At 42.0% G+C, this 23669-nt stretch overlaps 1 pseudogene; it reads right to left on the reverse strand.

The window, feature by feature from the left end:
* LOC124082501 (egl nine homolog 1-like) overlaps window positions 1-18017 on the reverse strand; it is a 38533-nt pseudogene extending 20516 nt beyond the window's left edge.
* Window positions 18018-23669: the final 5652 nt, after the last annotated feature.

The following is a 23669-nucleotide window of genomic DNA, read 5'->3' on the forward strand; positions in this document are numbered from 1 at the left end:
TGAGATATAAAACTGGTTTCTTTCTGGTTGATATGACTTTTTGGCAGGAATGTCATAGCCTTGGGTGGGGGGAATACACATACATACACATACACAAACACATGCACACACACAACACACATGTAAAATCCATTCTCTATGTATGCTGTGGGTCCTGGTTGTACCACACAGGGAGAGTGGTCTCTGTCCTCAGCTCTTTTCTAGTCAGTAGACTGAGCCTCTCCTCCTATCTCCTGTCATGAAGACATCTGCAACCTGCCTACATCCTAGGAGGATCATTTTCTTTCGCTTTCAAAGGAGTACCTACTAGCCCTTCTGTGACCATTCCCTTAGGCCTCTATTTAGACCACCCGGGACTCATATTTAATACTTCTGGTTTACTTGTACTCAGTATGAGACAAGCCACAGAGGAGAAGAAAGAAATCCTGCTGGACATATTGGATGAAGGCTGTAACACTTGCCCCAGTCACTCTGAATCATCAGATAGCCACCAGCCCCCCTGCTTCAGTGCTGATCTGTTGGGTGAGCATGAAGTCTCCCATTCTGTAGACTGCAGCTCATGACTACCCAGTTAAAGCACAAATGCACTCCTAGCAATCATACTTCTGAGGGTGCAGTGACAAATTCAGGATGGTAAACCTAGTACTAAAAAGAGTGGGGAAGTTGTAGAGATTATAACCTACTCACAGGCACCATTGATGTGTGTGCATATCAGGGCTCTGCATGACCTTATTCTTTCAACCTAGGACAACTGATCTCTCCTACAGGGTTCTTGCTCATGTTTGATCTTTGACTCTAGGCACAAGCCTATAATCCCAGATTCTCAGGAGGTTGAGGCAGGAGGATCTCGAGTTTAAAGCCAGCCTCAGGAAAAAGCAAAGCGCTAAACAACTCAGACCCTATCTCTAAATAAAATATAAAATTTTATGTTGGATAACATTGTGGGGCCAGGAATGAGGACTTTGAATGCCAGATGGGAGTTGGAATTATTCAGGGGGATGTAGGAATACAGTTTTCACAAGCAGAGTGGGAACATGTTAAGAGCAGGACATCGAGTGAGAAGGATAGTGAGGCTGGACTCAGCAGCACACACAAGTGGTCCCAGCATGAGGTTCTCTCATGGCCAGGAGTGTGAGGCCAGCGTGGGTAACACTGTGCAGCTATATCTTAACAAAAGTGAACCTGAGGAGACAGTTGATCTTTGGGGAACTTCACAACCAGAGAAAGTAATGAGGAGAGTAGATGAATCTATAGACACCAGTGATGAGAGTCTGATGTGGTGTGCTCTCAGGGAGATGGAGCCGGTCACATGGAAGAAATTTAGAGAAAACTGAAGCAGATCGTGGTGAGAATGAGAAGTTTTTATGGAGACCGTGTGGAGAACACAGCAGTGAGCAGCCGGCCATGTTGGTCTCATTCCTTTCTGAGCCTGATCTGAGTTGGCATGAGGCTGTTGGAAGACTTCAGTCAGCTCAGTTTCTGAGGGCATCTGTTCATTTCCCTAGGGACATAGAACTCTATCAGGATGAATGTCCAAGATGCCTCATTAGGATGTGGAAAATATAAGGATTTTGGACCCGGCATCTCTTCACAGTTCCATACAATTTATTTACAATAAGGAGCCAGCTCCTCTGCTGCATTGCTTACAGCTGCTAACAGCCTCCAGGTGGCAATAGACTGTATATATTTATGGACGGGTGGTACATAGGCCACAGGAGTCATAGGCATCCAAAATCCAGAGAGGGTCCCATAACTAGAAATGTTATGTAGCCACTCAACACCCCTTTCCATGGTATCCTAGATTCTTTCCATGATCTTTCCTCCCTGGGGAGAGAGATCAATAACTCTTTTTATTTCAGACATGTCCTTGGGTCTCAATAGAATGTCCTCTCTACAAAAAGTGACTGAGTTTAATAATACTGGGAAAATAGCCTTGAACTCATTTTTCCTTCAAAGCCATCTTAAGTGGATGATTTTTCTTTACTATTTTCTGGGCACCTGCCTTTGTTGTTGTTGTTCTTGTTTAGTAACATATGACAGTAGAATGTATTTTGCAAATTATACATTATTAGAGTATAACTTATTTATGGTCCCACTCTCTCTGTACACGATGTGAATTTATCCTGGTCATGTATTCAAATACAAGGCTAAGAATGTTAGGTGCAGTTAATTCTACTGTCTTTCCTAGTCCTCTCTCCCCTCCCATCCCTTTATTTTCCTTTGTCCAATCCAGTAGATTTCTATTATTCTCTTCCCCTACCTCCCTTGTTTCAGGTTAGCATCTACAAATCAGAACATATAGTCTTTGGTGTTTGGGATTGGCTTATTTCACTTAGCATGATATCTCCAGTTCCATCCATTTACTGGCAAATGCCATCATTTTATTTTTCTTTACGGCTGAGTAATATTCCATTCTCTACATACACTACATTTTCTTTATCCATTCATCTGTTGATGTCAAATGGTGGTTTCATTTCAGGCTTTCTAAGGAATCTCCATCCTGCTGTCCATAGTGGCTGCTCTAATTTTCAGTCCTACCCAAAATGTATGAGAGTACCTTTCTTGCTCCATCCCCACCAACATTTATTGTTACTTGTATTCTTTATAATTGCCATTCTGATTCAAGCAAGATGGAATCTCTGTGCAGTTTTAATTTGCAGTTCTCTAATTGCTAGGGACGTTAAAGAGTGGTGCATATATCTTTTGGCTACTCCGATTTTTTTCATCTGTGAAGTGTGTGTTCAATCCTTTGCCCATTTATTTATTGGGTTATTTGGGGTTTTTTTATTGTTTTGTTTTTGGTGTTGAGATTTTTGAGCTCTTAATATATCCTGGAGATTGAATGCTCTTGTCTGAGGTGCATGTGGTAAAAATCTTTTCCCATTCTGTAGGTTCTCTCTTCACATTATTGTTTCATTAACTGTGAAGAAGCTTTGCAGTTTGCCATCCCCATTTATTGATTCTGGCTTCTTAACATCCCAGACACAGAAACCAAAGGTGACAATATCCATCACACTCATGGTCTCTGTCACTGTACCTGAGTCACTAGATGATTTTTCCCACAGGCAGGGACATAAGAAATGGGCATTCTGGGGGTACTAAACAAAGAGAACTGGGATAGTTACTGAACCCTCTTCTCCTTTTAGGTGACACTGAGAAGGTCTGTTTCCAAGGGCCTTTGAGTGGACATGTGAGCGCCAGTGTGTCAGAGATGCAAGCTTCAGATGCACACCTGGATTTAAATGCCCAAATGAGAAGTTGTCAGGGGACAATGTTAGGACACTAGTTCAACTGTGGTGATGGTGGAGCCAGGCTGAGCCTTCCCTCTGCTATCAATAGCTGTGTAGCCAACACTGACCCTGGAAAACAGTGGATGCTCTTCCCAGGTCAAGAAGTAAAGGGAATTTGTAAGCTCTGATCCACGTGTTGGTTGTCAGAATGTTGTGGGTGGCAGAGATGATGGGCCTGTCTTTGTTCTCTCAGGGTCAGACTGAAAGCTGAGATTCTCTGACATGTTGATGTGAGCTGGAGCCTGGGGTCTAGGGTTAGATACACTCGTAGGTCCTGGACTGGCTTTGACCAAGTGGATATCTTAGGTGCTTTCATCTCTTTCATGGTTGTATTAGTTACAATAATTTCCGTAGTGCCAATTCAATAAAAAAAACTTTTTAATGCAAGCTTTGATTATGTAATCTCAAATCCTTAGATAACTTCTGGTGATTTGATAAATATGATTTCAAAAGATATTTTCATTTGATATAGAGCAATTTTTCAGTAATAGTATAAATCCTGGGCCCACAAGTCTGTGTCCTGACATCCAGCTCACTTTTCTCCTTTCCTCATCTCTTTGAATTAATGTGACACCTTCACACAGAAAGTGCACAAATTGTCTCCTTGATGATTCCACACTGAGTCCATCCTCTCCATTCATCTCTCTCCATAGCCATGTTGTCAGTGTCCTCACAAGGACTCAATTCTGCTCAGATGTGAAGACTGAGTTTCAGTCCCTCCTGTCCCCTTAATCTGGGTTGTGTTCATCTTGATTCTCTGTCTCCCTCAATATCAGCTTCTGGAACCTCTGGTTCTCATGTCAGGTGCCACACTCATCTGGCAGATGTGGGCAACCTTGCACTCATTATAAACATTTGAGGGTCATGCAAGAGAAGAAACACCTGTCCCTCATGTGGAGCACTCCCTGGCATGGGCTCACTGTGTGTCACTGGTGTGTAGTTCTTGAAGCACGTGTGAAAACTTGAGGAGGTTCATCATCTTTACTTCCTGCTGGACTCTACTGGATGCTCCCAGAATCCCAGTCAAGACTCAGCCTACAGGCTCAGTTGTGTGATTGTGTTCTGGTGTCTAACAGGGCATTTTTTAACATCTGCTTTTCAAACATCTGTTTTTTTTCTCATGTTTCTAAATTATTTCCAACTTCTTGTGGCCAGCATATCAATAATATACAATCCCTCATTTAAACATTCATAATTTTGTGTTCATCAGATGTATCCATCCTATGTTAGGTGTATACAGTAGTTCAATTAGTAATAATGCCTGTATATAAAATAAGTCAGTCGTAAGTAAGATTTAAAAATTTCCAGGGATGATTCTTCCCCACTTCTTGACTTTCACATAGTTTTTTCTTCTATTATGATTTTGCTTAACTTTGATAATCTCTTTCTGACTAAAAGCTCTGCCTATATCTCTAATGGTATTATTGCCTTATATACCAGTGAGCTATAGATGTCTATATCTTCCATATTACTTGAATATTTTCTAGAATTGGAAGCACACTTGCCTCCTGTCAAGTTTATCATTACTGGATATATCAGAAGCATCAACAAAAGTATCAGTCTCTATAAGCTGCACATCAATCCTTTCTTGTGCAAGGCTGCTTTCTTGATTTGGTGACCCTTTTGGATCAATAGGTGTGTCACAGGATAATAATTCCTGTTTTATTTTCAGATCTGAAGTTGGATACTTGCACTAAATTGAAGAACCCTCCCAAGCTTGAAGGTGACGCCCTTGGAGGCTCAGCTGTCAAAACACCTGGGTGTAAGCTGCATGTCCTCATTGACACCATGACACAGAAGATCATGAAAAGAAAACAGCTCTTCCGCAAGTGGAGAATGGCATGCAGATTCCCTGACCTTCTAGCTTCAGGTGGAGTGGGGATGGCTCCTGTGGCTCTGGGATGCACTTTCCCATTTTAGCTCTCTCTATGAGGATGTAGCTCCTTCTGCTGTGATTTCTCTTCACCATTGGTTCTTTCCAACAGCAGATGGAAACTGTCTGGTCTTATGTCTCTTTCTTATGGTCTCCCACCCTGACAGGCCCTTCCATCTCCACCTCCTTTTTGCGTTCTGAATTCTGTTCTGTTCCTATGTCTGCTGTACTGATATTCCCTGTAACTGCCACAGGAAAGCCCAGCCTGATTGGGGGTCCTAATCCCATGAAGAGCATCTTTCAGACACATGCCACCTTCCCTGGAATCATACGCTGTCTGGGCTTTTGATCTACACAGCTTCCTTGACTCTGCTGCCTCTTTATTCTGGGAACATGGCCTTCATAAGTCACTGGCACATGGCTCCTTCTTGGACCCTCCTTGGCAAACAGGACTAAGTCAACCATGGATTCTTATCTTGTACACACAAAGCAAAATTGTGAAAACTGATGAGAAAGATTATGACAACTAAACTTCATCTGGGCTGTAGGTGGCAGACCCAAACAGGTCTAGAGTCATTTTGTCTTCACCCCTTATCCCACTCCATTTTCCATGACTCCTTTTTCTGCTCATTCCTGACCTACATTGCAATAACTTTCAAGATTTCCTGCAGATTCTTATTCCTGTCTAGCCAAGGTGACTGAAGAATCCAAGTGGCCTCTATGTTAAAATGGGTGAAATAGCACTATTTAATGACTCCTGGATGTTTTTGAATTGTTTGCAGAAAACCATGAAAATGATGATGAAAAAGATCAAAATTCACTGAATTCCAGGTAACAACAAATAATCTGGGGATTGTAAGAAAGGGCAAAATAAGGAGTTAAGGATAACCTGAAGGAGTAGATCATGAGGTCAAAAGTAGACACATTTGATGACCAAATGTAAAGAAAGACTACTGTTGGCAGTGGTGATGGTGACTAAGCCCAGTGTGATGGAGCCCTTTAGCAAGGTTATCTTTTATCTTCCTGGTGATGGTAGAATGAGTGTGACTATGAAGAACTGCACAGTCAGTCTTGGGCATATTTTGCTTTTAATGAAATCATTTGTTAACTTTGTAAATTTCAAAATCAGGTTTAGAGACATACCATCTTTCTACACTAATGGTCTGAGATTGTGGACAGGTGTGCCATAGCAAGAAAAGCAGAAATACGCTCTGTCCCTGAAAGAACGAACAAGGCTTTTCATTGGAGCAAATGCCCATTTATTGAGGAACAGCTCTGCATATTTAAAGAGCCAGGGGTGGTTTGACAGTTGGCATGGGGTGCTTTTTGATTAGAGGGTAAGGATCAGGTAAGCCAACAGGACTAGTCTGATTGGTGGGTAGGATCAGGTGAGCCAGCAGGGCTCTGATTGGTGGGTAAGGATCATGTGAGCCAGCAGGGCTCTGATTGGTGGGTAAGGATCATGTGAGCCAGCAGGGCTCACCATTGGACAGCTCTTCTTGGGGTATGGGGAAGTTAGTCTTTGGAGCCTGGGCGACTCCCAACATTCCCCCCTCTTTGTTATTAAATGAGAATGGGCATCGACTCATTCTGGCTGCTTCCTGCTGAAATGAGGCGGTGAAGGAGAAAGAGGAGGGAAGTAAGGAGCCCCCACAGGAGGGCAGAGAAGACCGGTATCAATGAAGGTTCCTTGCCACCACAGATCCATGATGATGTCAGTCCATTTCGGTATAGGTCTCCACTGGAGGCATCATCAGTAGCCAGGAGTTGGTAATTCCTGAGGAGAAGCTGGTTAAAAGCTTGATCAGAAATTTTACCTACCTGAGTTTGAATGAACTTTACGATGGGGGAAGGAATAGGCACAGGGAGTTTTTATAGCCCAAATCTAATAGGGTCTCTGGGTTTGCAAGCTGCCTTGTTGGCCCAAGGGGGGTTAAGTGTTCAACCCTGAGTGGGGGGTTGAGTGTTTAGCCTTGAGTGGGGGCTTGGGAATTTGGGCTTGAAGCAAACAGGTGATATAGAACCAGAAAGAGGGTTTGAGAGGCCAGGTCACCCTGCAGCTAACTTTGTTTGGCATGCCCTGCAGGCCTGCAGACCAGCCTGTCCTGCACCTAAGACCCTCAATTCCACTCTTCATTCCTAGTCCAATCTAGCTCCCTCTCATCTCTATTAAGGCTGCTCTTCAAACTTTCTCCTACCTGGGTGTACCAGCTACCATATTTCCCTTTGAGAGTAGTCAGATCTCTCCAGGTTTTATGTGAAACACCTCAACTTTAAATACTGATACTTGGAATTCTTACAAAACTGGGAGGCCCTCTGGAGCCCTGTGTAAACTTGAAGGTGGACACACTAATTGCATGCTATCACACTTGGCATAGATGCACCAGCTAACCACTGGTCTGAGCAGTGAGTCTCAGTGGTACTTAACGTACACTCCAGCTGCCATCAGAAGATGGTGACTTCTTCCCCTGGGAACTTAAAACTGAACTCAGACATGCACACACGTACACATAGGAAAAGCAGAAACTCTATCAAAGCCTGTAACTAGCTCATGACACCAAAGATTCTCACTCTTCTATTGGCAAACAGGCAGGACCCAAAGAAGCACCTTGATTTTTCAGAAGCAGGGCATGTGGATCACCATAACAGGGCAACCTCCACACAGGATGGAGAAGTTGAGGAAAGGAAGGATTTAGAGAGCACTTCAGACAGGGGAAGACAGAGTGACTATAGAGCAGGTGGGCTGGACCAGAGCACACCCAACACCTCACCCAAGGAGAGCTCAGGTTGCCTCCCAGGACAGTTATGGACTCACTGAAGGTAACTCAGGTAGGGGTAGATGTAAGCAACAGGAAGAAACAACTTCACCAGGAACCCAGGTGTGGGAACACTGTTGGAGGGTGGTGATGGGAACATCAGTGTGTGCACATGCCCAAACTGTACGTGCCAACTATGTGCAGGGTCCTGCACACCAGTTACACCTCAATGAAACTGGAAGGGTAAACAAAACACACATGTTTCTCCTTAGGCCCAGAAGGCAACTGGTAAAGTGCTCTCTTATGATCACACTTATTCAGGGGTCACCATGCTCTGGACACCTAAGTGGTTTGTCAGTGGTCCCACTACCGGCCAGATCCAAGCAAGTAGGGGGTCTGTAGGGAAGAGAAGGGGATCTGGCTGGAGGGGGCCCTTAGGGTAAACTGCCTTGAATAAAGGGCAAAGAGAGGACCCAAGAGGGGCCAGGAATGAGGGGGAGCATTGACAAGAGTATTTAATGACAGGTGACGATCATTGGCTCTTCTGACGAAGCTGTAGGAGTGCCGGGCTTAAGCCTGGAAATATGAATCCACGGGTAAGTTGATTATTAGGTAGTTTGAGTTTGGCTGCCAAGGGAGTGCACATAATCACCTGAGCAGGACCCTCCCAGTTTGGTTTTAGAGGGGGCTTTTCCCCCGGTGGGCAACAGTAAACAAGTTGACCAGGTGTTAAGGAGGTAGGGTTTTGAGAGAGACTGGGGTCAGGAAGGAGCCAGGCTTGATAGTGCCAGAGGTCAGAACATAGATGGAAGAGGAGGGGCAGGGCATAGGTTTTGGAGATGGATAGGGGTTCTGTAGGCAGTCTGGGAAGAACGAGGGGATGGCCATACATGACTTCGAAAGGTGAGAAATTAGAAGGCTTTATTGGCAGGGCCCTAATGCGCAATAAAGCCAAGGGGAGCACCTTTACTCAGTCCAGGCTTAATTCCGTGGTGAGCTTGGTGAGGGTCTCTTTAAGGGACCAATTGGTCCTTTCAACCTTTCTGGAAGCCTGGGGGTGGTAAGGGCAATGGAAATGCCAAGGGAGTGATAGCATGTGAGCCAAACCCTGAGTTATCTTCGAGGTGAATTCTGGGCCATAATCTGATTGGATAGAAGTGGGCATCCCAAAACAGGGGATTAGTGAGTAAGCAATAGATCAACTACCGTACAGGCCCATTTATTGGAAGTGGGAAAGGCTTCAACCCATCCTGAAAAAGTATCTACCAATATAAGAAGATATTTTATGTTTTTTACTTGGGGCATGTTGGTGAAATCAATCTGCCAGTCTGCAGCTGGGGTATGACCGCGGGCCTGATGAGAAGGGAAAGGTTTATGTTTTAGTGGAGTATTGGTATTGGTTTTCTGGCATATCTGACAAGCATAAGTGATCTGTTGTAGGAGGGTCTTATCGTGTGGGAAAGGGTGAAAAAGGAGTGAAGGAAAGTAGTAAGACTCTGTGGACTAGAATGGAATAGAGAGTGAAGAAACTGGAAGAGTTGTTGGGGATCTTTGGGCTGATCCCCAGTGGTAATGAAGAGTAGCAGAGAGGAGGTAAAGCTCTGTAGGGCAGCTGATGGAGCTGCTTGATTGGCCTTGGAATTCCCCATAGTATTAAGGGAGGAGTCAGTTTGGTGGGCTTTGCAATGGATTATTCCCAGTTAGGAAGGCAGCCTGGAGGCTTGTAGTAGGCCAGAAATAAGTGTGGAATTAATGACTGCCATCCCTCTGGTGGTCAATACCCCCTTTCTTTCCAAATGGCTGTGTGGGAGATCAGGATATGGAAGACATATTATATAGGATGATGGATGAGAGGGAAATGACAGCATACCCCGCTACTTTAACCCCTTTGTATATAAAGGAGCTACCATCTGAGAACCAGACAAGGTTCAAAGAGGGCAGGGGTCCCTCAGAAATGGTGGTAGGGCAGGGTAAAATCATCTCTAATACCTCCAGGCATTTGTGGATGGGATCTTGTGAGTGAGAAGATGGGAGGAGGGAGGCAGGGTTTAATGGAGAGCAGGACTGAAAAGAGATGGAGGGATTTTCAAGGAGAGACAAGGAGGGATAGAACCCTGGAAGGAGGAAGTGACTGTAGCCCCCTTGTAAGTGAGAAAATCCTTTAATGGTGAGGAGATGAGATGGTTTTCAGGGAGCCAAAGATAAGCTTGTGTGCTTCTTTCTGGAGGTCATGGGCCACTGCTAGGGCTCTGAGGCATGGGGGCCAGCCCCTGACGGTGGGTCAAACTGTTTGGATAGGTAGGCCACTAGTGCAAATGTGGGGCCATATTCCTGACCCAGAACGCCCAGACTTTGTCCCTGTTTTTCATGTACATAGAGGGTGAAGGGTTGGGAGAGGTCAGAGAGATGCAGGGTGGGTACCCAGAGGAAGGCCTTTTTAAAGGGCTTCCCTACCGCTGAGGGTAGGGGTTCATCTTGGGGGCCCTTGGCTAGATTATATAGCGGCCTGGCAAGGAGAGAGAAATTCAAAAGTAATCCAGGCCCTGAGGTACCCAGCCAAATCCAAGAAGGAGAGTTATCTTTGGTCTTTGGTGTAGGTATAGACACAATACGCTGTTTTCTGTCTACTGTAATGGCCTTTTTTCCCTTGAGAGATAGAGAACCCTAGATACATGCTATTTGGGCCTTTTGTGGAGAGGCCTCATACCCCTTTTTTAAAAAATTTTTTATTGTTGGTTGTTCAAAACATTACATATTTCTTGATATATCATATTTCACACTTTGATTCAAGTGGGTTATGAACTCCCATTTTTACCCCATATACAGATTGCAGAATCACATCAGTTACACATCCATTGATTTACATATTGCCATACTAGTGTCTGTTGTATTCTGCTGCCTTTCCTATCCTCTACTATCCCCCCTCCCCTCCCCTCCCCTCCCCACTTCTCTCTCTACCCCCTCTACTGTCATTCATTTCTCCCCCTTGTATTATTTTTCCCTTTCCCCTCACTTCCTCTTGTATGTACTTTTGTATAACCCTAAGGGTCTCCTTCAATTTCCATGCAATTTCCCTTCTCTCTCCCTTTCCCTCCCACCTCTCATCCCTGTTTAATGTTAATCTTCTTCTCCTGCTCTTCATCCCTACTCTGTTCTTTACATTTGGTCATCAAATGTGTCTACTTTTGACCTCATGATCTACTCCTTCAGGTTATCCTTAACTCCTTATTTTGCCCTTTCTTACAATCCCCAGATTATTTGTTGTTACCTGGAATTCAGTGAATTTTGATCTTTTTCATCATCATTTTCATGGTTTTCTGCAAACAATTCAAAAACATCCAGGAGTCATTAAATAGTGCTATTTCACCCATTTTAACATAGAGGCCACTTGGATTCTTCAGTCACCTTGGCTAGACAGGAATAAGAATCTGCAGGAAATCTTGAAAGTTATTGCAATGTAGGTCAGGAATGAGCAGAAAAAGGAGTCATGGAAAATGGAGTGGGATAAGGGGTGAAGACAAAATGACTCTAGACCTGTTTGGGTCTGCCACCTACAGCCCAGATGAAGTTTAGTTGTCATAATCTTTCTCATCAGTTTTCACAATTTTGCTTTGTGTGTACAAGATAAGAATCCATGGTTGACTTAGTCCTGTTTGCCAAGGAGGGTCCAAGAAGGAGCCATGTGCCAGTGACTTATGAAGGCCATGTTCCCAGAATAAAGAGGCAGCAGAGTCAAGGAAGCTGTGTAGATCAAAAGCCCAGACAGCGTATGATTCCAGGGAAGGTGGCATGTGTCTGAAAGATGCTCTTCATGGGATTAGGACCCCCAATCAGGCTGGGCTTTCCTGTGGCAGTTACAGGGAATATCAGTACAGCAGACATAGGAACAGAACAGAATTCAGAACGCAAAAAGGAGGTGGAGATGGAAGGGCCTGTCAGGGTGGGAGACCATAAGAAAGAGACATAAGACCAGAAAGTTTCCATCTGCTGTTGGAAAGAACCAATGGTGAAGAGAAATCACAGCAGAAGGAGCTACATCCTCATAGAGAGAGCTAAAATGGGAAAGTGCATCCCAGAGCCACAGGAGCCATCCCCACTCCACCTGAAGCTAGAAGGTCAGGGAATCTGCATGCCATTCTCCACTTGCGGAAGAGCTGTTTTCTTTTCATGATCTTCTGTGTCATGGTGTCAATGAGGACATGCAGCTTACACCCAGGTGTTTTGACAGCTGAGCCTCCAAGGGCGTCACCTTCAAGCTTGGGAGGGTTCTTCAATTTAGTGCAAGTATCCAACTTCAGATCTGAAAATAAAACAGGAATTATTATCCTGTGACACACCTATTGATCCAAAAGGGTCACCAAATCAAGAAAGCAGCCTTGCACAAGAAAGGATTGATGTGCAGCTTATAGAGACTGATACTTTTGTTGATGCTTCTGATATATCCAGTAATGATAAACTTGACAGGAGGCAAGTGTGCTTCCAATTCTAGAAAATATTCAAGTAATATGGAAGATATAGACATCTATAGCTCACTGGTATATAAGGCAATAATACCATTAGAGATATAGGCAGAGCTTTTAGTCAGAAAGAGATTATCAAAGTTAAGCAAAATCATAATAGAAGAAAAAACTATGTGAAAGTCAAGAAGTGGGGAAGAATCATCCCTGGAAATTTTTAAATCTTACTTACGACTGACTTATTTTATATACAGGCATTATTACTAATTGAACTACTGTATACACCTAACATAGGATGGATACATCTGATGAACACAAAATTATGAATGTTTAAATGAGGGATTGTATATTATTGATATGCTGGCCACAAGAAGTTGGAAATAATTTAGAAACATGAGAAAAAAAACAGATGTTTGAAAAGCAGATGTTAAAAAATGCCCTGTTAGACACCAGAACACAATCACACAACTGAGCCTGTAGGCTGAGTCTTGACTGGGATTCTGGGAGCATCCAGTAGAGTCCAGCAGGAAGTAAAGATGATGAACCTCCTCAAGTTTTCACACGTGCTTCAAGAACTACACACCAGTGACACACAGTGAGCCCATGCCAGGGAGTGCTCCACATGAGGGACAGGTGTTTCTTCTCTTGCATGACCCTCAAATGTTTATAATGAGTGCAAGGTTGCCCACATCTGCCAGATGAGTGTGGCACCTGACATGAGAACCAGAGGTTCCAGAAGCTGATATTGAGGGAGACAGAGAATCAAGATGAACACAACCCAGATTAAGGGGACAGGAGGGACTGAAACTCAGTCTTCACATCTGAGCAGAATTGAGTCCTTGTGAGGACACTGACAACATGGCTATGGAGAGAGATGAATGGAGAGGATGGACTCAGTGTGGAATCATCAAGGAGACAATTTGTGCACTTTCTGTGTGAAGGTGTCACATTAATTCAAAGAGATGAGGAAAGGAGAAAAGTGAGCTGGATGTCAGGACACAGACTTGTGGGCCCAGGATTTATACTATTACTGAAAAATTGCTCTATATCAAATGAAAATATCTTTTGAAATCATATTTATCAAATCACCAGAAGTTATCTAAGGATTTGAGATTACATAATCAAAGCTTGCATTAAAAAGTTTTTTTTATTGAATTGGCACTACGGAAATTATTGTAACTAATACAACCATGAAAGAGATGAAAGCACCTAAGATATCCACTTGGTCAAAGCCAGTCCAGGACCTACGAGTGTATCTAACCCTAGACCCCAGGCTCCAGCTCACATCAACATGTCAGAGAATCTCAGCTTTCAGTCTGACCCTGAGAGAACAAAGACAGGCCCATCATCTCTGCCACCCACAACATTCTGACAACCAACACGTGGATCAGAGCTTACAAATTCCCTTTACTTCTTGACCTGGGAAGAGCATCCACTGTTTTCCAGGGTCAGTGTTGGCTACACAGCTATTGATAGCAGAGGGAAGGCTCAGCCTGGCTCCACCATCACCACAGTTGAACTAGTGTCCTAACATTGTCCCCTGACAACTTCTCATTTGGGCATTTAAATCCAGGTGTGCATCTGAAGCTTGCATCTCTGACACACTGGCGCTCACATGTCCACTCAAAGGCCCTTGGAAACAGACCTTCTCAGTGTCACCTAAAAGGAGAAGAGGGTTCAGTAACTATCCCAGTTCTCTTTGTTTAGTACCCCCAGAATGCCCATTTCTTATGTCCCTGCCTGTGGGAAAAATCATCTAGTGACTCAGGTACAGTGACAGAGACCATGAGTGTGATGGATATTGTCACCTTTGGTTTCTGTGTCTGGGATGTTAAGAAGCCAGAATCAATAAATGGGGATGGCAAACTGCAAAGCTTCTTCACAGTTAATGAAACAATAATGTGAAGAGAGAACCTACAGAATGGGAAAAGATTTTTACCACATGCACCTCAGACAAGAGCATTCAATCTCCAGGATATATTAAGAGCTCAAAAATCTCAACACCAAAAACAAAACAATAAAAAAACCCCAAATAACCCAATAAATAAATGGGCAAAGGATTGAACACACACTTCACAGATGAAAAAAATCGGAGTAGCCAAAAGATATATGCACCACTCTTTAACGTCCCTAGCAATTAGAGAACTGCAAATTAAAACTGCACAGAGATTCCATCTTGCTTGAATCAGAATGGCAATTATAAAGAATACAAGTAACAATAAATGTTGGTGGGGATGGAGCAAGAAAGGTACTCTCATACATTTTGGGTAGGACTGAAAATTAGAGCAGCCACTATGGACAGCAGGATGGAGATTCCTTAGAAAGCCTGAAATGAAACCACCATTTGACATCAACAGATGAATGGATAAAGAAAATGTAGTGTATGTAGAGAATGGAATATTACTCAGCCGTAAAGAAAAATAAAATGATGGCATTTGCCAGTAAATGGATGGAACTGGAGATATCATGCTAAGTGAAATAAGCCAATCCCAAACACCAAAGACTATATGTTCTGATTTGTAGATGCTAACCTGAAACAAGGGAGGTAGGGGAAGAGAATAATAGAAATCTACTGGATTGGACAAAGGAAAATAAAGGGATGGGAGGGGAGAGAGGACTAGGAAAGACAGTAGAATTAACTGCACCTAACATTCTTAGCCTTGTATTTGAATACATGACCAGGATAAATTCACATCGTGTACAGAGAGAGTGGGACCATAAATAAGTTATACTCTAATAATGTATAATTTGCAAAATACATTCTACTGTCATATGTTACTAAACAAGAACAACAACAACAAAGGCAGGTGCCCAGAAAATAGTAAAGAAAAATCATCCACTTAAGATGGCTTTGAAGGAAAAATGAGTTCAAGGCTATTTTCCCAGTATTATTAAACTCAGTCACTTTTTGTAGAGAGGACATTCTATTGAGACCCAAGGACATGTCTGAAATAAAAAGAGTTATTGATCTCTCTCCCCAGGGAGGAAAGATCATGGAAAGAATCTAGGATACCATGGAAAGGGGTGTTGAGTGGCTACATAACATTTCTAGTTATGGGACCCTCTCTGGATTTTGGATGCCTATGACTCCTGTGGCCTATGTACCACCCGTCCATAAATATATACAGTCTATTGCCACCTGGAGGCTGTTAGCAGCTGTAAGCAATGCAGCAGAGGAGCTGGCTCCTTATTGTAAATAAATTGTATGGAACTGTGAAGAGATGCCGGGTCCAAAATCCTTATATTTTCCACATCCTAATGAGGCATCTTGGACATTCATCCTGATAGAGTTCTATGTCCCTAGGGAAATGAACAGATGCCCTCAGAAACTGAGCTGACTGAAGTCTTCCAACAGCCTCATGCCAACTCAGATCAGGCTCAGAAAGGAATGAGACCAACATGGCCGGCTGCTCACTGCTGTGTTCTCCACACGGTCTCCATAAAAACTTCTCATTCTCACCACGATCTGCTTCAGTTTTCTCTAAATTTCTTCCATGTGACCGGCTCCATCTCCCTGAGAGCACACCACATCAGACTCTCATCACTGGTGTCTATAGATTCATCTACTCTCCTCATTACTTTCTCTGGTTGTGAAGTTCCCCAAAGATCAACTGTCTCCTCAGGTTCACTTTTGTTAAGATATAGCTGCACAGTGTTACCCACGCTGGCCTCACACTCCTGGCCATGAGAGAACCTCATGCTGGGACCACTTGTGTGTGCTGCTGAGTCCAGCCTCACTATCCTTCTCACTCGATGTCCTGCTCTTAACATGTTCCCACTCTGCTTGTGAAAACTGTATTCCTACATCCCCCTGAATAATTCCAACTCCCATCTGGCATTCAAAGTCCTCATTCCTGGCCCCACAATGTTATCCAACATAAAATTTTATATTTTATTTAGAGATAGGGTCTGAGTTGTTTAGCGCTTTGCTTTTTCCTGAGGCTGGCTTTAAACTCGAGATCCTCCTGCCTCAACCTCCTGAGAATCTGGGATTATAGGCTTGTGCCTAGAGTCAAAGATCAAACATGAGCAAGAACCCTGTAGGAGAGATCAGTTGTCCTAGGTTGAAAGAATAAGGTCATGCAGAGCCCTGATATGCACACACATCAATGGTGCCTGTGAGTAGGTTATAATCTCTACAACTTCCCCACTCTTTTTAGTACTAGGTTTACCATCCTGAATTTGTCACTGCACCCTCAGAAGTATGATTGCTAGGAGTGCATTTGTGCTTTAACTGGGTAGTCATGAGCTGCAGTCTACAGAATGGGAGACTTCATGCTCACCCAACAGATCAGCACTGAAGCAGGGGGGCTGGTGGCTATCTGATGATTCAGAGTGACTGGGGCAAGTGTTACAGCCTTCATCCAATATGTCCAGCAGGATTTCTTTCTTCTCCTCTGTGGCTTGTCTCATACTGAGTACAAGTAAACCAGAAGTATTAAATATGAGTCCCGGGTGGTCTAAATAGAGGCCTAAGGGAATGGTCACAGAAGGGCTAGTAGGTACTCCTTTGAAAGCGAAAGAAAATGATCCTCCTAGGATGTAGGCAGGTTGCAGATGTCTTCATGACAGGAGATAGGAGGAGAGGCTCAGTCTACTGACTAGAAAAGAGCTGAGGACAGAGACCACTCTCCCTGTGTGGTACAACCAGGACCCACAGCATACATAGAGAATGGATTTTACATGTGTGTTGTGTGTGTGCATGTGTTTGTGTATGTGTATGTATGTGTATTCCCCCCACCCAAGGCTATGACATTCCTGCCAAAAAGTCATATCAACCAGAAAGAAACCAGTTTTATATCTCATACTCAATGGACCCATACAAGACAGGAGATGTAGATTCTGTGAGTTAAAAAAAATAAAATAAACTTTAGTCTGATTACTTCTAGTTGGATACAGACAGGAACCACAGAGAAAAAAGACACTTTGTGAAAAGATGGACTTCTTCCAGCTTGTGTTTGCCTTTGCATGTGAATTGTGTGGACACTGTACCTCTTGGTTTGCTCATCTGGGAACCCTCCTTATATTTAACCCATCCTCTTCCAGGCTCTTAACACTCATTGATACCTGGGAGCCAGTAATTTCTGTTCTTTTCCACTCTCCTCCTCTGCACTACTCTATGAAATCAAATTCAGAAATGTCCAGTCAGTCAATGAGTAGTTTCTACATCACTCACTACAAACACAGGGGAAGCCTGAACTGAATGGAGAGTCATTAGTCCCAGACCTTTACCAACAAGGCTGTTATATGTCTTTGGATCTGACATGGTACAGACTGGATCCTAATAAAAAAGATTTGAGCTATTCTTGAGGATGAAAAGGCATTTCCATGCCTACAGTAGAAATCAGTAACTGGGAATTAACCCTATTCCCACCCTACACTTCCCTGAAAACTAGAAGTTGCTGAAGTCTTTGTGTTTCATTATTCCCCCTTGTCAGTAAACTGATGGCAAAATATCAATATTTTTGCTTCTGGAAAGGTGCTAATGATGGATTTCATTTTGATGAAAGAAAAGAGGAGAATAAATTTTGGAGAAAATCTTTTTCTCAGAGGGGAAACAGACGATCATACTTCCATTTAGTGACCATAAACCTATCTGCAACTTACGATATTTCTGGAACTGGTTGGCCAGGGCATACATGGTAGATTGACATAAGATGAATTTTTTTTCCAGATCTCAGAAATTCTGTTTGTGTTCTGATGATTCAGATTGTAATCCCCACATGATTTCTTCAAGGTTCATTTCAGCCCCTCCATTAGGGGAAGGGCTGAAGGATACTGCCATGGTGGTGTTTGTACAGTACACATACAGCTGGGGCCTGCAAAGAAGAAACCCAAACATGTTATGGTTAAAAACAAGTGAACCCAAGAGCTGGCTGCAGTGGCACATGCCTGTAATCCCAGAGGTTCGGAGAGTGAGACAGGAGGATATGGAGTTAGAAGTCAGCTTGAGCAACGGTGAGGCAATAAGCCACTCAGTGAGACCCTGTCTCTTTTTTTTTTTTTATTTTTAATTTTTTATTGTGGGTTGTTCAAAACATTACAAATTTCTTGACATATCATATTGCACACTTTGATTCAAGTGGGTTATGAACTCCCACCTTCACCCCATACACAGATTGCAGAATCACATCAGTTACACATCCACTGATTTACATATTGCCATACTAGTGTCTGTTGTGTTCTGCTGCCTTTCCTATCCTCTACTATCCCCCCTCCCCTCCCCTCCCCTCCCCTCCCCTCCCCTCCTCTCTCTCTACCCCCTCTACTGTCATTCATTTCTCCCCCTTGTATTATTTTTCCCTTTCCCCTCACTTCCTCTTGTATGTACTTTTGTATAACCCTGAGGGTCTCCTTCCATTTCCATGCAATTTCCCTTCTCACTCCCTTTCCCTCCCACCTCTCATCCCAGTTTAATGTTAATCTTCTTCTCATGCTCTTCGTCCCTACTCTGTTCTTGGTTACTCTCCTTATATCAAAGAAGACATTTGGCATTTGTTTTTTAGGGATTGGCTAGCTTCACTTAGCATAATCTGCTCTAATGCCATCCATTTCCCTGCAAATTCTATGATTTTGTCATTTTTTAATGCAGAGTAATACTCCATTGTGTATAAATGCCACATTTTTTTTTATCCATTTGTCTATTGAAGGGCATCTAGGTTGGTTCCACAATCTTGCTATTGTGAACTGTGCTGCTATGAATATCGATGTAGCAGTGTCCCTGTAGCATGCTCTTTTTAGGTCTTTAGGGAATAGACCGAGAAGGGGAATAGCTGGGTCAAATGGTGGCTCCATTCCCAGATTTCCAAGAAATCTCCATACTGCTTTCCAAATTGGCTGCACCAATTTGCAGTCCCACCAGCAATGAACAAGTGTACCCTTTTCCCCACATCCTCGCCAGCACTTGTTGTTGTTTGACTTCATAATGGCTGCCAATCTTACTGGAGTGAGATGGTATCTTAGGGTGGTTTTGATTTGCATTTCTCTGACAGCTAGAGATGGTGAGCATTTTTTCATGTACTTGTTGATTGACTGTATGTCCTCCTCTGAGAAGTGTCTGTTCAGGTCTTTGGCCCATTTGTTGATTGGGTTATTTGTTTTCTTGTTGTTTAATTTTTTGAGTTCTTTGTATACTCTGGATATTAGGGCTCTATCTGAAGTGTGAGGAGTAAAGATTTGTTCCCAGGGTGTAGGCTCCCTATTTACCTCTCTTATTGTTTCTTTTGCTGAGAAAAAACTTTTTAGTTTGAGTAAGTCCAATTTGTTGATTCTAGTTATTAACTTTTGTGCTATGGGTGTCCTATTGAGGAATTTGGAGCCCGACCCCACCGACTGTAGATCGTAGCCAACTTTTTCTTCTATCAGACGGCGTGTCTCTGATTTGATATCAAGCTCCTTGATCCATTTTGAGTTAACTTTTGTGCATGGCGAGAGAAAGGGATTCAGTTTCATTTTGTTGCATATGGATTTCCAGTTTTCCCAGCACCATTTGTTGAAGATGCTATCCTTCCTCCATTGCATGCTTTTAGCCCCTTTATCAAATATAAGATAGTTGTAGTTTTGTGGATTGGTTTTTGTGTCCTCTATTCTGTACCATTGGTCCACCCGCCTGTTTTGGTACCAGTACCATGCTGTTTTTGTTACTATTGCTCTGTAGTATAGTTTGAAGTCTGGTATCGCTATACCGCCTGATTCACACTTCCTGCTTAGCATTGTTTTTGCTATTCTGGGTCTTTTATTTTTCCATATGAATTTCATGATTGCTTTCTCTATTTCTACAAGAAATGCTGTTGGGATTTTGATTGGCATTGCATTAAACCTATAGAGAACTTTTGGTAATATCACCATTTTGATGATGTTAGTTCTGCCTATCCATGAACAGGGTATATTTTTCCATCTTCTAAGATCTTCTTCTATTTCTCTCTTTAGGGTTATGTAGTTTTCATTGTATAAGTCTTTCACCTCTTTTGTTAGGTTGATTCCCAAGTATTTTATTGTTTTTTGAAGATATTTTGAATGGAGTGGTTGTCCTCACTTCCATTTCAGGGGATTTGTCGCTGATATACAGGAATGCCTTTGATTTATGTGTGTTGATTTTATATCCTGCCACTTTGCTGAATTCATTTATTAGCTCTAATAGTTTCTTTGTAGAGCCTTTTGGGTCTGCTAGGTATAGAATCATATCATCTGCAAATAGTGATAATTTAAGTCCTTCTTTTCCTATTTTTATGCCTTTAATTTCTTTCGTCTGTGTAATTGCTCTGGCCAGTGTTTCGAGAACTATGTTGAACAGAAGTGGAGAGAGAGGGCATCCCTGTCTTGTTCCAGATTTTAGAGGGAATGCCTTCAGTTTTTCTCCATTCAGAATGATGCTAGCCTGAGGCTTAGCATAGATTGCTTTTACAATATTGAGGTATGTTCCTGTTATCCCTAGTTTTTCTAGAGTTTTGAACATAAAGGGATGCTGTACTTTGTCGAATGCTTTTTCCGCATCTATCGAGATGATCATATGGTTCTTATTTTTAAGTCTATTGATGTGGTGAATAACATTTATTGATTTCCGTATATTGAACCAGCCTTGCATCCCAGGGATGAATCCTACTTGATCATGGTGTACAATTTTTTTGATATGATTTTGTATCCGATTCGCCAGAATTTTATTGAGGATTTTTGCATCTAGGTTCATTAGAGATATTGGTCTGTAGTTTTCTTTCTTTGAAGTGTCTTTGTCTGGTTTAGGTATCAGGGTGATGTTGGCCTCATAGAATGAATTTGGAAGTTCTCCCTCCTTTTCTATTTCCTGAAGTAGCTTGAAAAGTATTGGTATTAGTTCTTCTTTAAAGGTTTTGTAAAATTCTGCTGTATACCCATCCGGTCCTGGGCTTTTCTTAGTTGGTAGTCTTTTGATGGTTTCTTCTATTTCCTCAATTGATATTGGTCTGTTTAGGTTGTCTATATCCTCCTGACTCAATCTGGGCAGATCATATGACTTAAGAAATTTATCGATGCCTTCACTATCTTCTAATTTATTGGAGTATAAGGATTCAAAATAGTTTTTGATTATCTTCTGTATTTCTGAAGTGTCTGTTGTGATATTGCCTTTTTCATCCCGTATGCTAGTAATTTGAGTTCTCTCTCTTCTTCTCTTCGCAAGCATCGCTAAGGGTCTGTCAATTTTGTTTATTTTTTCAAAGAACCAACTTTTAGTTTTGTCAATTTTTTCAATTGTTTCTTTTGTTTCGATTTCATTAATTTCAGCTCTGATTTTAATTATTTCTTGCCTTCTACTTCTTTTGCTATTGTTTTGCTCTTCTTTTTCAAGGATTTTGAGATGAAGTATGAGATCATTTATTTGTTGGTTTTTTATTATTTTAAGGAATGAACTCCAAGCAATGAATTTTCCTCTTAATACTGCTTTCAATGTGTCCCATAGATTCCGATATGTTGTGTCTGTGTTTTCATTTATCTCTAAGAATTTTTTAATTTCCTCCTTGATGTCTTCTATAACCCATTGATCATTCAGTAACCTATTGTTCATTCTCCAAGTGATGTATGCCTTTTCCTTCCTTCTTTTATCGTTGATTTTCAGTTTCATTCCATTATGATCAGATAAGATGCATGGTATTATCTCTACTCCTTTATATTGTCTAAGAGTTGCCCTGTGACATAATATATGATCTATTTTTGAGAAGGATCCATGTGCTGCTGAGAAAAAAGTGTAACTGCTTGATGTTGGGTGGTATACTCTATATATGTCAATTAGGTCTAGGTTATTATTAGTGTTATTGAGTTCTATAGTTTCCTTATTCAACTTTTGTTTGGAAGATCTGTCCAGTGGCGAGAGAGGTGTGTTGAAGTCTCCCATGATTATGGTATGGTGGTCTATTAGACTCTTGAACTTGAGAAGAGTTTGTTTGATGAACATAGCTGCACCATTGTTTGGGGCATAAATATTTATGATTGTTATGTCTTGATGGTGTATGGTTCCCTTAAGCAGTATGTAGTGTCCCTCTTTATCCCTTTTGATTAACTTGGGCTTGAAATCTATTTTATTTGATATGAGTATGGACACTCCTGCTTGTTTCCGAAGTCCATATGAGTGATATGATTTTTCCCAACCTTTCACCTTCAGCCTATGTATATCTTTTCCTATCAAATGCGTCTCCTGTAGGCAGCATATTGTTGGGTCTTGTTTTGTGATCCATTCTACTAGCCTGTGTCTATTAATTGGTGAGTTTAAGCCATTAACATTTAGGGTTATTATTGAGATATGGGTTGTTCTTCCAGCCATATTTGTTTATTTCTGTTACTAAACATGGTTTGTTTTCCTCTTTGATTATTTCCCCCCCTTTACTGTCCTACCTCCCACTGTTGGTTTTCATTGTTATTTTCCATTTCCTCTTCCTGTAATGCTTTGGCGAGGATGTTTTGAAGAGATGGTTTTCTAGCTGCGAATTCTTTAAACTTTTGTTTATCGTGGAAGGTTTTAATTTCATCTTCCATCCTGAAGCTTAATTTCGCTGGATACACAATTCTTGGTTGGAACCCATTTTCTTTCAGTGTTTGAAATATGTTATTCCAGGATCTTCTAGCTTTCAGAGTCTGTGTTGAAAGATCAGCTGTTATCCTGATTGGCTTACCCCTAAATGTAATCTGCTTCCTTTCTCTTGTAGCTTTTAAAATTCTCTCCTTATTCTGTATGTTGGGCATCTTCATTATAATGTGTCTAGGTGTGGATCTCTTATGATTTTGCACATTCGGCATCCTGTAGGCTTCTAGGATTTGGGATTCTGTCTCATTCTTCAAGTCTGGGAAGTTTTCTCGTATTATTTCATTGAACAGAGTTCTCATTCCTTTGGTTTGGACCTCTGTACCTTCCTGTATCCCAATGACTCTTAAGTTTGGTCTCTTAATGTTATCCCATATTTCTTGGATGTTCTGCTCATGGTTTCTTAACAGTCTTGCTGAGCTGTCTATGTTCTTTTCCAGTTGAAATACTTTGTCTTCATTGTCTGATGTTCTATCTTCTAAGTGTTCTACTCTGCTGGTAGTATTCTCCATTGAGTTTTTAAGTTGGTTTATTGCTTCCTGCATTTCTAGGATTTCTGTTTGTTTGTTTTTTATAACCTCTATCTCCCTGTATAGTTGATCCTTTGCTTCCTGGATTTGTTTGCGTAATTCATTGTCGAGGTGATCTTTCATTGTCTGATTTTGCTGTTTAATGTCTTCCTTGATACTCCAGATCATCTGAAGCATGTATATCCTGAATTCTTTATCTGACATTCCATCTGCT

Source organism: Marmota monax, unplaced genomic scaffold, assembly GCF_021218885.2.
Source record: "Marmota monax isolate L192 unplaced genomic scaffold, Marmota_monax_Labrador192_F-V1.1 WCK01_AAM20220418_F8-fsc00145, whole genome shotgun sequence".
Lineage (NCBI taxonomy): Eukaryota > Metazoa > Chordata > Mammalia > Rodentia > Sciuridae > Marmota > Marmota monax.